Source organism: Ursus americanus, chromosome 14 (assembly GCF_024610735.1).
Source record: "Ursus americanus isolate L20-20 chromosome 14, mUrsAme1.1.p, whole genome shotgun sequence".
Lineage (NCBI taxonomy): Eukaryota > Metazoa > Chordata > Mammalia > Carnivora > Ursidae > Ursus > Ursus americanus.
In genome coordinates, this window is record NC_142140.1 from 30,734,159 (window position 1) to 30,748,181 (window position 14,023).

General features: G+C 37.6%; 1 long non-coding RNA gene across 3 annotated transcripts in view; it reads right to left on the reverse strand.

The window, feature by feature from the left end:
• Positions 1 to 14,023, reverse strand: part of LOC123798808 (uncharacterized) — a 587,079-nt gene that overhangs the window by 105,455 nt on the left and 467,601 nt on the right. Inside the window, exon 10 of one of the 3 annotated variants that reach the window (XR_015726658.1) lies at positions 9,863 to 13,875. The exons of the other annotated variants lie outside the window; for them this stretch is intronic. This is a non-coding gene — a long non-coding RNA (uncharacterized LOC123798808). Of the gene's footprint in view, positions 1 to 9,862; positions 13,876 to 14,023 lie in introns of those variants that run through there. 3 annotated transcript variants of the gene reach the window in all.

The following is a 14,023-nucleotide window of genomic DNA, read 5'->3' on the forward strand; positions in this document are numbered from 1 at the left end:
CTGAGGAACAGATTCTAAATTTAAGTTTAAATTCACAGAAGAACGAGCCTGATTGGCCCCACGTGGGATAGATGGTCAAACATCGCTGTAGGTAAACCACCTCCATGAGTGTCAAAGAAGGGGTAATTGTGGGCAAAGGGCAGTAATCAAGAACTATGCAGACCTTTTAAGATGTGTCTACCACAGTTAGGTAGCTCCTAAAGGGGTAATGAATGGAATAGAAGTCAGAACATTGGGATAAATAATTTATATTAATTGTAAATTGTACTTTCTTCTTGAGAGTACCTAAATGTAAGAAAAAGAATAATTATAACAGCATTTTCATAAATTAAGTAGTATTAGGCTTAACCCAAGTCACGGCTGGGTGCCCAGCACAGCAGGGGTTTAATAAAGGCTTCTTAACTGTCTAGAACTCTGTCGAATTTAATTTAGCTTGATTTAGCATTTCCTATATGCAAAGTGCTTGACAACATTGTATTTCCTGATATTTGCAGTCTTCCTGGGAACCCGGAATGCTATAAAGCTATTTCTCTATTCTATAAATGAGAAGATACTGTTGCCCAGATAGATGTATTTATTTGGGGGGAGGAGAATTGGAGTCCACAGTGGTTAAGGACACTAGACTAGGTCCAGATCTTGGTTCCTCCACTCACTAGCTCTGTGAGCTTGGTCAAGATAATCTCTTTGAGCTTCACTTTCCTTCTAAACTGATGCAATAGAATTTACCATGCCAAAATTGTATGAGGATTGAGAGCTTTGGTCATAGTGCTCAATATGTTAGCTTTTCGTAACTGTAATAGCTATTGTTGTACGAAATTTTACAGTGTGTTTGGAAACAGTTCTTTTCTAAAGAAGAATCCCAGGAATGTCATGACACAAATGGCTTAAGAGCTCATGATGCTGTTTACCTGAGAGCTCCCTGTAATTGGTACTGTTTGGTCATAGGCCCAAGTCCTTTTTCTTTTCCTCCTGAGTCCCTGAGCTTACCCTTTTTCTTGGATGTGGGTCTATGGGATCCTCCTTTTCAAGTAACAGGCCAACCTTTGGAATATTGACTTGAAGAGCTGGATGAGTAATTGCCTGAGATGATTCCTCCTTGAAGAGCAGCAAAGCAAAGGGTCTGTTATATAGAAGCCATACAAATTGTTCAGGTAAGGTAGAATATGGAAGCATTGTGTGAGCACTGGAACAGGCTCAAAAGAAGACAGAGCAGAGAGAATATCCAGTGCCCAGAATGACACTGGAGTGTTTTGCATATGATGTGTATACTTTGGAGGGAATGGCTAACAGTGGGGTAGGTAGGGGGAGGGGAGCTAGTGTTAAGGGTACCAAGTTGGGGAAGAGGCCAATATGCAAATGTGCTACTGGTCTTAACAGTGACCAGGAAGCCTTTCACATGGTAATTATTATAATCATATGCTAATTATTATAATACTGGTCTTTCACCACCAATTGGAAGAACTCAAAGCTGTTGCACTGCTAATGTGGTTCATGGTGCTATCTTCAGAGGAGATAAGTTAAATCAGACCAGAGTCAGTGCTGATATACCCATGTTGGGTAAAATCCTTGACTTCATCATTAACCATGGGTGCAGAGCCATCTTTAATTTACCTGCATAACATTTTTTCTTTCACCTATCACTTTATTTATTCCACCAACATTGTTGAGCAGACCCTAATGAGACCCAAATCATCTTGGCCCTACAGTCTGGAGAGAGAAGTAGCTAAGTATACCATGTATGCAAATAGTGGACATTTTATGCACCTTAAACTTGCTTCTCACTGATTTGGGAAATAGAGGAAAAAATACAGGAAAAAGTGCAAGAAATACAGAAAAGTTGGCAAATACAACCCATGCCTCCTTTATCTGTGCTGTCAGGGCTCAAGACTCTTGACTGAGCTACAGAAGGTCAACAGATGGCCAAAGCATCAACCAGAGAAGCAAGTTCAGCTAGAACTCAGCTCATCAGGATTCTAGGTCAGCTGTCAGGCAGGAAGCCTGTACCCGCAGGTCGGTGGAAACAGACAGGGGTTGATGTGAGTGCCCTTGAACATTAAGACCTGAGTGTTCCTGTCGTTGAGATTGGCAACATGGAGGGAAAGGGTAATGATACACTTTCAAGCTGGAGAGGACATGAAAGCAGCCCATGGTTACACAGTTCCAAGTCAAAAACAAACACATGTGTCCTACAAGGCTCTGGTGTTCACAGTAAGTTGCTGTCCTGGGATACAGCTCCCAAGCTGAGGTTCTCATAACTGGCAAAGTTTATATAGCTAAATCCCAGATAGAAATCCAAGACAAAAGGCATCTTTTTACCAGATTAGCAGCACTGGACAGTGGCCTTGTGATCACCTGTCCTGGGAGAAATGACAATTGAAGCAAAACACTGCCATTCTACAAGTTTTCTGTTCACTCATCCAATTTCAGCCACCTCCCAAGTGAGGGACCACTAAGAAGCTCTGAATTACAGCAATGGGAGATTAAAATCAATGCCTCTTCTCAGAAAGAAAAGAAATAACTAGTCAGCAAGAATATAGCAGAGGAGATCTATTCAGGGTATACCGTGTTCTAAGGCATTATGCTATATAGCCTGGGCGCTGTGTGAAGTGAGGATTTTGCCTTGACAAATTTTATTAATAGAACACATAAACAAGGATGCCTTTAAAATTAAGAACTGGCAAGGTGACACCACGAGGGACTAAGAGACATGTACTTTATCATTCTTGGCTATTTGAAGAGAAAGTACTGTAATTTTAGACCTGTTATTGGAAGGAATTCCCAGGTGTTATTCATTTCTTATTTAGCACCATTGCCAGTTACACCTTCGATGGTGCTCATCACCAAAGCACGTAGAAGCTTTCCGATTTGCCTCTCTAGACACAGTGCATTGCACTTGACCTGCCAGCACTCCATGAAGCATACCATATCCCTCCCCTCAATCTAGACCTCAAAGAGACTCCTTTACTATTCCAAATCCTCAGGAAAGATTAAAGAGGAAAAAAATTTAGGAAAAATAGAAATCAGTCCCAGTTTGCTTCATAGGAAAAACGAAGACAGTAGTTTGCCCAATGGTGTTTCTTTTCACGTGTTAAAAGTATACATCGTTCTCTGTTTAATTAATTACAGGCCATTTGAAACACACTGCCAATAAAACAGTGTTGTGTACTAGTGGAAAAAGAAATGAGATGAAAAAATATGCCTGTCCCATTATTCATTTGTATTGATCCAGATGTACAACCCTATGCATCACAGTTTGACAAAAGGTTAAATATTAACAGAAGAATCATTAATCTAACAAAACAAATTAACACAACAATAGCTCTCCTGTTTGGCTTTATGTGTACCATGGGGCTCTCCATGGAATGAGGAACACTTCAGACTGATGTTTAGTATCTCTTTTTGGAGATCTGACAATGAACTGGATAGAAGATAACTAATAAGAGGTTGTTCTTGTTAATTGCAAAGTTCTTATTATAAAGATGAGGGCTTTCACTGTAAAGTGTTCAGCAATATCAACTGCAGAGGCCGCTTACAAATAATAAAAACACATGCAACATTATCTAGCATGGGGCTTGGCACAAGTTTTTAAAAATTATTTTTAAAGTATGTTAAGTACAATAGTGTATTTTGGGAGGGAATATTCTAATAAATTTTAGCATTTTCTCCAATTTTATTTCAGTATTTGTCTTCTGTTGAATTTATTTCATTTTTTATAATTTTTTTTAAAGATTTTATTTATTTATTCGACAGAGATAGAGACAGCCAGCGAGAGAAGGAACACAAGCAGGGGGAGTGGGAGAGGAAGAAGCAGGCTCATAGCGGAGGAGCCTGATGTGGGGCTCGATCCCAGAACGCCGGGATCACGCCCTGAGCCGAAGGCAGACGCTTAACCGCTGTGCCACCCAGGCGCCCCCATTTTTTATAATTAAAAAAAAAAATTGTGCCCTTCTAGCCTTCCTTCCCACCATTCTTCAGTTCATGAATCCAGCCATGTACCCTACCTCTCATTCATCTATGTACTCACCCAGGCACCCATTCATTCATCCATGCACTTAACCCCGAACCCATCTATGCACTTGTCCATGCACCCATCCACATAGTTAACCATTTATGCATCCACACACCCAAACAAGCATCTATCTACATCCTTAACCACGCATTCACCCACGCTTCCATCTGTGCGTCAGCCTACGCATGCACTTATTAATTTCTTTATCAAATCGGTATTGGTGAGAATAGAAGTTTTAGACATTTTGGATTTTGGACAGATGGGGAAGCTGAGGCCTGAAAATGTAAGGTGATTTACTCAAGTCACTCAAACAAAGATTGGTCTAAAATAGAACCCATGATTAAATCTTTCAGGGGTTCCTGATGTTTTCCTTATTTATAGCTAAAAATAAATAAACCACCAAGATTATGGATATTTACTTAAGACCACAAGATTTTGATAAATCACTAAGTTAATTATTAATTTCCTCCTAAAAACTGAAGAGAAATAGAAGTATGAATTTCAAATAAAATACAGTAAGGGAGACCTGACCGCTATAAAAATTATAGTCTGAAAGTTTAAAGTAGAAGAGAGTATGATCATTTTCCATAAAAATCTTTCATTGAAATAACTAAACTCATTTGTCTGAAGAGAAGAGAGATGACACTTCACCTTTACCAAGTCATGCAAAACAGCCCTAATCAATCCCAAAGGCACTTCCCTGTGCAAATTTATTACATTTTTCAATGATTCTATGGATCTTATATCATCCTTAAAATTATCCCATATCAACCAAAATTGGATATGCCACTCATAAAAGCACAAATACCTACACACCAATATTTGCAAGCAAAGATTAGATTATCTAAAGACTAGTTTGGGTGATCAAATTTAAAAGGCCACTCCTAACTTAGGGCAGGCCATGTATTTTTTTACTACTCTTCTTGTAATTCCCAAGTGATTTGAAGCTATTTTATTTACGAATACAGAATTTTTGTGAAGTTAGTTGTCTCTTAGTCATCATTTAAACAGCTCCTAAAAATCCCCTTCCTCCACAAAGTCTTCCAAGGAGGAGAGATGGTTTTCTCTGGCTTCATCTTTCCTAGATCTGAAACACACCCATGGCTAATCTTTTCTCTCTGTATCCTTAAACATGCATTGACCTTCAATGTGAAATATTGCTCAGTGGGTCTCTATATTTCTGGGCAGGGGTCCAAGTTCACATATATCAGTTCTGTAAGACCCTAAAGCCTCCAGGATAGGAACTAAATTAACAACATGCAGATGATGGAGAAACATGGAATTCTAGTACATCCGCAATGTGGCAAAAGTTACCACTTTTATTTTTAAATCAAAAGTAAAGGAACCAAGATAGTACAGAGCAATGGATGCACAAGGAATCGCAAACCACTACAAAGAGGTTTTAATTTTTTTTTTTTTTGTGGCATTTCTGAGGAGAAAACCAGTTCAATTTTCAAGCTCTGTATACTGGAGGGGAAAGTTTTGTCAGAATCTTGGTGCTCTAATAGGTACCTTCCAGTCTCTAATTTATAGAGGCCCATTTTTGCTTTCCTTTTTACTGTAGCTCTGGCCAACTTCAAAGATTGATGAAATTTGAGAGTGGTATTAGATTTAACACCATTTCAAGATGGGCTTTAAGCTGAGTGAGAATGAGTTGGACAGGGAAGGAAATAGAAAGGAAAAGTTCCATAGATGAAACACTTGGCCTTAAAGCAAATTGAAATATTATTATTGCAATTCCCTCCAGAAATCTCTGGGGTGGTCCATGATGCTGGAAGATCATGCTGCTTCCCAGAGTGGCATCTGAATAAAGATATTATGGGGTGAAATGGATTATAAATTTGTATATTAAACAGAATGAGAAATTCCCTAAAACCCGTGCCATATAAAGAGACCGCTCCCTGTTTACCATGCATGGAATATTCGGGCTGTGCTAAGCAGAGAACCGGTTACACGGAGTCAGGGTCTTAGCAGGTATTTTCCTCAAGAAGCTTAGCTCCATAGGCTGAGGGACCAGTTGTAGAATATTGATACACTTTAATGATTTCTCACTTTGCCTTCAGGGACATCATCAACATCTTCTTGTTCTGATTCTATCAGAAACCAAGATTTTAAGTAAGTAGCTCGAGAAAATCTCCATAAAATGAGAGATGCAAAATAAGATTGAAAGTGATAAAATGTTTAGAAGCAGTGGCCAACAATGATTCTCAAAGCACAGAAGAGTCAAAAATATGACATCTCTAGTGAGCCAAAAATTACTGTCCAATATAAATTCTCTCGGATACACTGATGCTTAGATGCCAGTATGGTTAATAGTCAAGTAATAATCCCACACCAGACTTCTTAGCTTTATGTTTGGACAATAACAAAAGACATATTAACACAAGTGGCCCTTTCAAGTTCCTAAGTGATAACATCAAAGGTTGCAATGCAACGTTTGAAATATAATTTTTTACGTGATGTCATTGAAAATTACGGGCTATGTGGAATACATAGCCTGGGTTAGTGCATTGACTTTGTTGTAAATCTGTTGTGCATTTACTTAACCTTTCTGTGTCTCTGTATCTATAAAATGGGGCTAACACTCTATGTCACAGACTGGTTGTGAAGATTAGAGATAATACATGTAAGATTGTTATTGTATAAGTCACATGATAGGCTTTCATAAATAGCTATTTCTATCATTGTCATGAGTAGAATCCTCAAATCTTTCCTAAATTTTCTCATCATAAAACCAAGGTTTTAAAAAATTCTAAAAGTTTTATAGGAGTTCTTAAATTTTTCTTCTATTTTTCCAATATACAAGCAAGATGGAGACAGTCTCCTAGTTGAGATATTCCCCCTTCCCCACCCTTTAGTAGGTAACAGTTGAAGAACCTGTGCCATTTGACCTGTGGAGTTGTCCACTGTCTGGGTTTTGTTGGTTGCACACTTATGGGTAATTCGACACGCTCCTCTGTCCTGGGTATTTCTCACAAATTGACAGCCAAACCCAGAGACTTGATCAGATCAGATTTGATCCGTTTAGCAAGACTAATAGTGGTAGGGTGTTGTTTCACCTGAAGACATATCATGTTCTGTTTTTGCTTTTTTTTTTTGTTAGTAGTAATTAATGCTCAAAACTTGAATACCTCATGAATTTATAATGATATTTATAATTTAAATTTGGGAGTATAAGAATTGTATTTGATTTTCCCAGATCACATCTGTATACACACATGAATCTCAGAATAAATACTAACACCACCAATTATTGTTCCAGAAAATAGTTTAAACATTTTTTTACATGTCCTCCAATTTTTTTCATTTTTGGTTGTACTATGTCTGCATTGTCAGATGATATAGCCACTTCTTAGCATAATCTTCCCTTTTTTAGTCATAGATATACAAGTTCCTTTAATGTCCAATGCTAGTTTTTACATTGATGTCTCTAGTCATTCTGGTGCTTGGAAGCTAATTCTCTAGTAGATTTCTTAAAATAACGAACAGAAATCCAGATGAGAAGATATTCTTACATGTTATTTTTATCTGTGCCTTTTATACTGGAAGATCCTTTTTGGTAGACATTAACTCTTTCCTCATGTCTTCTTTATTCCATTTTCTTCTGTATTAAGGCATTGCTATCAAAAAGTCTGATGAAATCAATTATTCTTTCCCTTAAAAGTCACGTGTTCTTTTTGCCTAGATGCCCCATTTGTTTTTGTTTTCTTTTCCTATTTTTTTTAAATCCAGATATTCTACTGAAATGTATCTTGCAGTTGGTTCACATTGAAAAGTGTGCCTTTTCAATAGGCACTTTCATTTTTTGTTTGACCCAAGAAAAAATATTCTTAATTATCCTTTTTAGTATTTGCTCTGCTCCCTTGCTGCAGTTTCCTTTTTCAGGAACGCCTATTATCCATATAGTTAGACCTTCTTTGCCTATATTTGATACTTGTCAATTTCATATGAATCCGTTTTATCTCGTTTTTTATTTTTAAAAATTCCCTGCTTTTCCTCTATTTTTCTTAAGATGTTATTTATTATGTTTATTTGCTCTTTGGCCACTATTTCTAAATTTTTTTAAAAATTTATTTCTAATTCTTTTTTAAACTCTCTCATCTACTTTGAATCTTTCTTATTTTGATTTTAGTTGTTTTTTCATCTTTTATCATTTTCTTAATGTCTTTTAGATTATTTTGAAATAAAATGTCAGAGTTTTAATCTGTTTTTTTGAGCATCTATTTCTGGCATGCTTCTATCCTCTATAAAGATTATATTCTACTACTTATTTTTTTTTTATTACAACTTTGTGTGAGATTTACCTGAATGCTTTTCTTTTACCAATTTCTATGTTAAATTAGTTTCTTTGAACTCAAACTGTGAAGTTCAACCGGATTACTACTTAATGTAATATTAAGTACTTTCAATTACTATTAAATGTTGAATTGAAAATATAATGGTCTGGTTTTTTTTTTTTTTTTTTTTTTGAGATTTCTGTTTTCTGTTCCTCTCTCATATTTTTATCTGAACTTTCTCCTTCTTTTGTATCTACTGACCCTGTCCTGCTCAATTTTGATTCCACTCCCAACGATTTCTCCTTGGTGTACAGTCATGTCCTGAAAAGACCCTGGAAGTTCAATTTTGAGAGTTCATACAGACACGACTGCTCCAGCTCCTTCATACCTAACAAACACCCCTCTGTTATGGCATGCAGCAAAATCACCCCCAATTTTAGCAATCATTTTAAAACTGGTCTGCAATGCATTTCAGTCAGTATCTGTTGGCTATCTCGTGGGTTCTTTCTCTTGTTCTCAGGTCAGATGGCCCATTCCTTTCCTTTATTTTCTCCCACACAGGTGGTAACACCTGCTTATATTCTGTGGGCTGTGGCATACCTTGTCACCTCAATGTCTTCCAAAACCATGAATTCTGGTTTTGCTAACTAATTTCTCTGAGTTTATGTGATGATTCAGGAAAATCCAAACATTTTGCTGCCTATCTTCCCCAAATCCCCTGATTCAAAAGTTTTAACAAGCAATGATCATTTGATCTACCGTAAAGTAGGTTTTTGAGAGCAAAAAAAGCAAATCTGAAAGAATAAATTTGGAGTTTTGCCTGGGTACTTTAAATTTGTTTTTCAGGATGGCAATACAAGTCCCTGAGTTTTAATGCTATCAAAATTATATTGGGAGACCACAGGTGTGAGATCAATAAAAAAAAAAAATTAAGGAAATATTTTTCATTTTGCTGTGATATTTGCAATTGATCCCCTAGGTCTTTCTGTTGTCTCAATTCTGTTTTCCACCTTAAACCTCAGTGGATGGGATGTTTTAAAGTACTTAGAATGCTCATCCTGATCCACGGTGATTTGATTCTACATGGATCATGGCCAGGGAATTACCAAACCAGGGCACATCCTGTTGGCATTGTGTTCTGGGCATTCTGCTCTTGTTCTCAGTTAAAGGCAGAGGCTCTCTTAAACGTGAATTTTCTTGTAATCCCAGGTTGACTTCTGAAGCACAGGTAGGGTGAATTACTTTAGTGGAGAAAAAAATTAACTTATGGGAAAATAGGTACTACCAGATATTTCTGCCCATTTCACTATAATGCAAAATCAGGCAACGACATGAAGGGCAGTACTGAGATAAAGCATAGCACTTATTCCAAAATTTTATTTATATATATATACACACACACACACACACACACACACACACACGACATATATTAAAGATATATTATATGGTTATATAAAGTTATATATTATATAGTTATATAAAGTTACATATTATATATAAAAGTATTACATATAATGCACATGTTATATAAAGTTATATAACATGTATATATATTAAATTAAAGCTACTCTTCTCAGAGCTTCCAAATTAAAGATTTACAACATGTAATTAGTATTAGCTAATTAAGATATTGTCAATTTTTAATAGCGCTGTGTGGCTAAACAACATGAGTCCATTCCCCAGATCTTTGTGTTTGAACATCAGCTTCCAGAATTCAACATCTGTCACACCCCAAGGCACATGGTTTGTCTCATCATGACTACCACTCCTGCTTGCCAACTAGCCATCATTTTAATATTGTCCATCAAGGAATTGAGTTTTGGTGGTACCAAACAGAAGCAGACCCAAATTCTTTTGTCTTATTTAACAAATAAATTCCATCATGATAACAACTAAATCCTAATACTTAGGGATGATAATAATTCTCATTGCTATAGTAATAATAGTAATATAGTAATTCTCATTGCTATAGTAATAAAGTGCTTTAGCCTTCTTGGATAGAAAGCAAAGATGAATGTGTGTGTGTGTGTGTGTGTGTGAGAGAGAGAGAGAGAGAGAGAGAGAGAGAGAACCATGTAGATATAGATATGTATGCCTAGATCTCTACCTATAGGCAAACTATTTCTCATTGCATACAATGTAAATATCATTTACTGAGAACCAGGGATAATCTGGACCTGCCTCTAAAGTTTCAAAAGAGAGAAAATTACTCTAAAATTTTTCCTTCTTGAGACCCCCTGCTAAAGTATCTCCCTTTAACATAGGTCACATCAAAGAAAGACCTCTCCTTCCCCAACTCACTACCCCCTGCTTTGATCAGAGCACAGAATAGAATATATTGGAATTAAATAACCAATCATACCAGATATGAGATGATAAAACCCTAACAGGTTTCTGTCCTCCACATGTTCTGAGATGATTCTGGTTTGAGCTCATTTAGGTCTTTAAACAAGACACCACAAATTTCCATATTTCAACTTCTGCAGAAGTCACAAAACCTACATTTATCTCCATTCAACATCTGCTTTGCTGCCATTTCTGCTTTTTCCTACGAGTGAATGAAGCATGCCAAGGCACCATGATGGAGAGGTCACTTAATTTTCGTTTGTAAAGCCAAATCTCCTGTGCTCTCCATAATTACCAATCAATTTTACATAAATAGCAAAATTAAACCCCATTATTCTCATTTACCACAAAATTAGAGGAATTAATTAAACATGGAAAAAGTGCCGATGCCTGCCAAATCACTACTTCCAGTAGATAGAAGCAAATTCAGGAATGACACACAGGCAGGAAGAAAAATCATCACAGCATTCAGAAACACAGTGAAGTAATGCATTTGAAAAGACGGTTAGTGGCACAAGTCTAAAAGCACCGGTGTGTTCCTGAGTTCTTCTCCCAAGGCTAGGGCAAGGAAAACAAATTCCTCCTTATGGAGATGGAACCCAGCATCTTTACAATGCCAGGTATGGCTTCTTTTCTGGTTGTTGTTTTGGGAAGCTATGGTCTGCATCTGGCTTGAGTTTGAATAAACCCAGAGAAGGCAAACTTGAGATGTGCTTTCAAATGTAGATCTGTCTGAGGAATTCCATTCATGTGATCATTGCTAATAAGCTCAACCAAACTCCAGAAATCGCACGACTAGAACACCCATACTTCTATTTGAGAGGTCAAGCTGTGTTTAAGACCAAATTGCTAAAATAAATGAGAAGCAGAAGAGGGTTCACAGTTTTGACATCGTGCTCAACAATGCTCAAGTCTGCTAAAAAGTGTAGAAGGTATGAGGCTGCAAATGGTGAAGTAGTTTCATAAACTGTAAAAGAAAGATTCGAAAATGAAAGTGTTCTTCAAGAATTGTCTAAGAGTTTCTTGCAATTACTTCCATTATAAAACAATGAAATATATACTATTCCTTAAATAAACCCACCAAAATGATACCCCTTTCAATGGTTGGGCTGTAGTAAAAAGATCTTCGTATCTTCCTTAATGAGATTTTCATTGCTTGTGTAAATTTTTCTTGTGCTGAATTTTTGTCTTGGGAACCCTGAATTATGTTACCTTGAGTTGTTCCTGGTAAGCATGCAAGCATCCGCCCAATTTTTGCTGTGAAAATGGCTCCTTCTGGCAAAGTGAAAGCAATTGAAACTCAGTTTAATTAGCTGCCTTCTGTAAATATGCCATTACTCTTCTAGCTCTGTGTTGGAGTTATATTTACAAAGGGAACAGATAGCAATAATTATTTGGGGTTGTAGTTAGTCAGTTGATTAGTTAATGTCTGAGCATAATTGAGAGGAAATTAAGACAAGTGTAGATTATGGGTACAAAACAGAGGATAAATGAGTGTCTGTCAGAACAGAAAATTTACCTTTATTTTCAGGCATGGATTGGAAGCTGAACTGCACAGAGAAGCAACAAGTTTCTCATCTGAAACCCATTTAGCAAGAAGCATGTGCTTCTACATTATCCACTTTTGAATAATCTCACAGTGGGTTCTCTATTACAGATGTTCATTCCCAAACCAACTTTTCTTGGTGAATCACCATGCTTTTGTGCTACTCCTGTTTCCTTGGACTCAGTGGAACCCAGGGAAGGTAAACACAGTTTAGTATCAGCCAGAGCCAAAGGAATAGAGGGAGAGGGTCTACTGCTCCCAAAATACTGAATGCATTGCAGGGTCAAATGTAAATTGTGAATGAATTGGGTATTTCACTGGCTTCTATTAGATTAGTTAGAGTTAGCTAGTCTTTTAAAACTTCATCCTTAAGATTTGCAACAATCATTGGTATAGAAAATTCTGACTCAGAAAGGTCTCACAACCTCTCCCGGTTGGTATGATAGGGAACAGGTCATTTGGGGCAATCTTCCTCAGAACCCAGGTGCTGGAAGACAACACCTATGCCCTCTCCAACAATTCTGCAGTTTGGGGAGAGGGGTTGAAATCATGAAGTGAGTTAAAGACACAGGCTTTGGAATCAGACATCTCTGGAGAGTTGTTCAAGCTCCAGTGCTTGTTAACTGTGAGATCATGAGTGAATTATTTACCTTCCCGGTTTTCTCATTAGGAAGGTAGGGATAGCACTAGAACTTACTGATTAGTAGGAGTGAATGAGATAAGTCACACAAAGCGTTCAGCACTGAGATGGATGCAAAAAGAAGGGGCTCACTTAGTTGGGATAACTACAATTTCTGGGATTATCTCTACTCTACCACCATCTTCTGAGAGCTGTTTAAAACCACTGTCTAATGACACACAGCAGGTTTTTGTGTAATGCCTGTGGACAAAGAAGAGTTTGGGCTGGGAAACATAGGAAGGGAAGAAGTACAAAGTGTTGTGTGTGTCCCCAGTTGGTATAACGGACTGAGTCTGAGATTCTACTATCAGAAGGCTGACAGGCAAAACCTTTTCGTCTTTCATCTGTTTTACTTTTTTATTCATGTACTTACTGTTTCACAAATGAGGCTAGGCAAAATTCTAGCTCAAAGCAGAATCACAGTTTCTGAGATAAATGGAGAGATTCTAGGCATAAGCAAGATGACCTTGAGGTCCATGTGACAAAATATGGCAGGCTGTGAGAAGAGAGGTTCTTCTCACCATTGTATGGTGCTAGCCACACCCTGGCACCCCTGGGAATGAGAGTCTTAGAAGCACACAGAACTGTCCCCCCTGGAGTTCTCAAAGTAGACCCTGATGGCTGGAAGTTTGTACTCAGTAGTCTGGTATTAATGGATGTGGAAAACTGGAGCAGGGGAGGTAGATCAGGGACAAGAGCTCATAGATCCATCTAAGGGCAAATGTGAAGCATTATTGGGGGAAATATCTGAGTGGCCGATTTCTAACCATGGGGGTACAAATGATCATCGAATTTGGTCATTTATGTTTTTATGTCATATTCATAGAACCAGGAGATTTAAGAATGCTAGGTTGGAATTCATATACTTTGCAATAAGATTATCATTCATAAAAACATGCAGAACTCTCCATGTGAGGTAGAAGGATCTCCCAACTTCCACCGAAATAGCTGTTGTGCTGGGCTGCCTTGGCTCTCCTTCTCCTTCCCAGTTCCAACCATCTGGACTTCCATTCCTCTGAAAAGGGAAAAATAGGCTAAGACCTCCATGGTGAACCTGCTCAGGACAACTGGCTTTTCATCCAGCTCCAGGGAGCTACCACATAGAGCACTAGAGCTCCCAGTCTGGGGGGACCAGAGGCAAATACACAACCCAATTTCTGCAG